General features: G+C 22.9%; 1 long non-coding RNA gene across 2 annotated transcripts in view; it reads right to left on the bottom strand.

The window, feature by feature from the left end:
- Positions 1-2,954: 2,954 nt before the first annotated feature.
- Positions 2,955-4,384, bottom strand: part of LOC110273944 (uncharacterized) — a 2,565-nt gene continuing 1,135 nt past the window's right edge. For both annotated transcript variants that reach the window (XR_008001564.1, XR_002365480.2), the window contains exons 2-3: positions 3,487-3,588; positions 2,955-3,376 (exon numbers count right to left, since the gene is read on the bottom strand). This is a non-coding gene — a long non-coding RNA (uncharacterized LOC110273944). The remainder of the gene's footprint in view (positions 3,377-3,486; positions 3,589-4,384) is intronic.

Genomic DNA, 4,384 nt, shown 5'->3' on the forward strand with positions numbered 1-4,384 from the left:
TTATTATCTATCTATTCTATTTATTCTATCTATCTATCTATCTATCTCTTTCTACTTAATATACTAAAATTGGATTTTTCGCCAACTAATGAAGGTGAGGTATCGATTCCTCGTGACTCTGTTTTTCCTCCAAAATGAATACACTTTTCTCTATTCTAAATTATTTTATAAAAAATATCTTTATTATAATTATAAAATTAATATTTAATGAATAATACATAATTATACTAATTTAGGAACATATCTTCATTATAATTATATCAAATCACTATTTGATGCATTATTAAATTATTTTTCAATTATCAATTGAAAATACTTTTAATTATTTATTTTAACTCATTCAATACAATTTATTACTATGACTTAATTATATCAGCTAATTAATTTGATTAGATATTTAAATATTAATATAATTTATTATAATATATATTACTTAATTAAATTTATTACATTAATTATAATTTATTATATTAGTTAATTAATTTATTCATTTATAAAATCTGAAATAAAATAAATAATTTGTTGTTTATTCTAATTGAATTCATTAAATTTAATTCCACATTATATACGAATTTATAATAATTTATAAATTACTCTAATTTTTAATATTCAATAAAATAATTTGTAAATCACTTTATATTATATATGTATTAACAAAATATTATATATGTCTTAATGTGTTAATTAAATATTATATACGCACAGAAAAATAAATACAAAGATGATTTATATAATATTGATAATATTATATTAGCACGGTGATTGTTTTGTTTTGATATCATATAGTATTGATAATGATAATATTATTATATAGTATTATATAAACTTTCTAATATTAATATAAAAAATTAGAAAATTATTCCTTATGGCAATCATTCTTAGTAGAATAGTGTGTCCCTTATATAGTATTGATAATTGTTGCTTAATTTAAAGTAATTATATATTGGTATTTTAAATTTATTTTTCAATAATGACCTAAATAGATAAATCTAATTGAATTGAATGATTATATAAAATATTTTATATTATTAATATACTAAAATTAAATTTATTTTTTGGTACAGAATTTTATAGGTAAATTTTATACAAGATTAAGTAATTTTTTATTTTTTTATTTGTTTTATCTATGTTACTTTATTTAATTTTAAGTAGCTAATTTGTTTTATCTGTGTTACTTTATTTAATTTTAAGTATCGTCATATTTACAATTACCACTAGTATGACATTTTATAAAATATGAAAATCAATTTTTTTTATAATTTAAATATATGTTTGAGTTAATTTTAATTTAACTTTTTTAAATTAATGTTATCTTTCATTTAAATCTTAATTAATTTAAAATACAAAAGTACTAATATATTTATTGTCTCTTTAAATAATAATAACTTTAATTTATTTACTATCTTTTTTTCTTTTATATTTTGTTTAGTAAAGATAATATATAGATTAGGATAGAATTAAAAAATATTCTATATGATGCATGTTTGGCACTGATAAATTCATATGAAATAGAAAAGAAGAAAACAGAAAGCTAAAGAACACTGAGTTGAATGGTGTAAACAGATTCATTGAAGCCAAATGTATGTGAATTCTCATGTCTCATCTCATTTTTCAAAATTCAAACACATTTTAAATGTATGAATTTTAATTATATTTGTTTTTTTCCTCTTCAATAAATACTACAATCTCTTTCTATTTTTGCTATAGGCTTGTCTTTTATTTAAAAAAACATACAAAAAATATAAAAAATAAAAGAAATTAAAACTGTTATTATATTTTAAAAAATTAAATGCTCTTTTAATTAAATATCTATGTAATTTTTATCTAGATATATAAATTGTATTTTAATATATTGAATGGTAAATATAAAAAATATATATAATAGATAAGTTAAAATAACGAATAATGAAATATCTATCTATTCTATTTATTCTATTATATAAAACTCGAATTCTTGCACTTAATGATAAAGTTGACATGGCATGTTTCTTAGAATGTCACTACTAGAAATGGGACTTTTTTCGGACGAATTTTGAGACGAAATTGAAATAAATTTCGAACAAATTAGGGACAAAATTTTTCTTTCAAACAAAATTGGGATAAATTTTTTTTGTCCCAAAAAGCCTTGTTGCTAATTTACATTTCGTCTGAAATTTCAAATAGACATTTATCTGCTAGATTTCTAATTATTACGAGGTATTTTAGACGAATTTCAGACAGATTAGCCAACATAAAGACAACGTATTTCAGACAAATTTCAAACAGAAAAATATTGATTTTTAGACAAATTTCAAACGAAAAATATACTCTATTTCAGACAAATTTCTAACGAATTTAGTCAAATATAACAAATTTTTTTCGAACAAATTTTAGACAAATCAAATATTTTTTTAATTAAATTTCAGACAAATTTAATTTAAAAGAATTTACGTATTCGAAACAAATTTTAAACAAAACAAAAAATTATTTTCGCACAAATTTTCTACAAATTTAATATAATATTTCAAATAATTTTCATACAAAATAATTTGCTATTTAATATATAAATATTTTAGAAAATAAATTGTATTCGATTTGCTTTTTATATTAAGACCATCATAATCTTTTTTTCATATTACATCATCGAAATTATAAACACATAATAAAGTCATGAAAAAGCCAATTACCATAAAAGAGTTAAAAAAATATTTATTATTAAAATACTTGTCCATAAATGTAATCAAACTAAAATAAAAAATAATTAAACTAAAACAAAAAAAATCTTTAAAAAGGTCAAATATCATGAATAAAATCAAATGTACTAACTAATTCACCTAAAAATTCCTTAATCTAAATCAGAAAAAACATATACTCCAGACATCAATCACTCATATTATCATCCTCATCATCACTAGAGCCTATCTCAAACTCATCATCCGCAAGAACAGACAGACATGATTGAAAAAAGTGGGAGATTCAACTTTTTATACAAAGCATGAAATGTCTTTTTAGTAGAACCAATTCTTTTTTGTTGAGCTTTTAGTTGACGTCCTTGATCCTTTAACTTATGCTCAGCATCATTCAACTTAACCTTTTGCTGTTCATTGATCATTTCTTGCTTCTTTGCCTTTTCTTTCCACATGTGAAGTTCTTGCTCAATATTTAGATTGTCTTTGGATGTCTCTGAGCAATTTCCGGAATCCAACTTTAAAGAGAGATCTAAACCAAAAGAATTTAAACCAAAAGCAACTTTCTTTTTCTCCTTTGTCATAAATTCGTTCCAAAGAGTGTAATCATCTGGTATATCTAGGCTTTCCTTAGATGTCTCAATATCTCCCTCATTATTCAAGGATAAAGCTACTTGAGAAAGTTCTGTCTTTCGCTTCTTAAATTCGCCCTACAAAACCAATTCATTTTAATCACAACTAAATATGCCATAAACAAATACTAACACAGTGAAAATTATTTTTGAAAACGACAAAAAAAGAACAAACTAGCATCACATACAATGACTTTCTCAGATCTTTCGTCAATCCAACTTTTGTCCTTTTTGGTGTGGCATTTAGTATAAACCTCCTCTAGAGAAGGTTTTACTCCCGTAGCTTTCTCCTATAATATAATAGTTTTAATTGATAGGAAAGAAAAAAGAATAAGAAAACATTGCACATAATAAGAACAAGACTAAAAAGTTTGACCTGATCCTGACCTAACCTGTTTTCACCCCTAATTAAAATATTGAACTGAAAATGCCTTATAACTTTCTATAAAACATGCATTCATTATTGATTGTCAAAACCCCAAACTACTTATTCAAATCGATATCATTATATGAATTTTTCTAATATGATCATAATAAAAGACTATAATCTATATATGCATGTATCATATTGCCGTAACAATTTTGCTCCATAGAACAGGAGATAATGCTCCAATTGTAATAGCAATTCCATAAGCCATGAGTATGAAATGCTTAAGCTGCAGGAATATAAGTAATAAATGTCTTGACTCTTGATATAGAATGAGTGTACTTGATTAAGAATCTAGGATATTATTACTACAGATCTGCACCAAACATCATCAGCTAACACCATGATGATGATGAGTAAAAGTATTTCTGTATTTTCCTCTCCAAAGTCACAAGGGCCATAACAAAATTGAGTCCCTTTGGGCCACAACAAAATTGAGTCCCTAGAAGGCTATACAGTTTAGCTAGCTCAAGTTGAGCAAGAACCAAATGAGCTTTAGTAATATTACAATTCACTTTGATCAATATGCAGTTTTAATAATTCAAAGACGAGCTTATAAACAAATAATTGATATCACGAGATATATTGCCAAATCTGCTTTATTTTTATTGATAGCATGAATTTTTTATTTATTTGAGAAGATTGCTTACAAATTTAGA

Source organism: Arachis duranensis, chromosome 7 (assembly GCF_000817695.3).
Source record: "Arachis duranensis cultivar V14167 chromosome 7, aradu.V14167.gnm2.J7QH, whole genome shotgun sequence".
Classification (NCBI taxonomy): Eukaryota; Viridiplantae; Streptophyta; class Magnoliopsida; order Fabales; family Fabaceae; genus Arachis; species Arachis duranensis.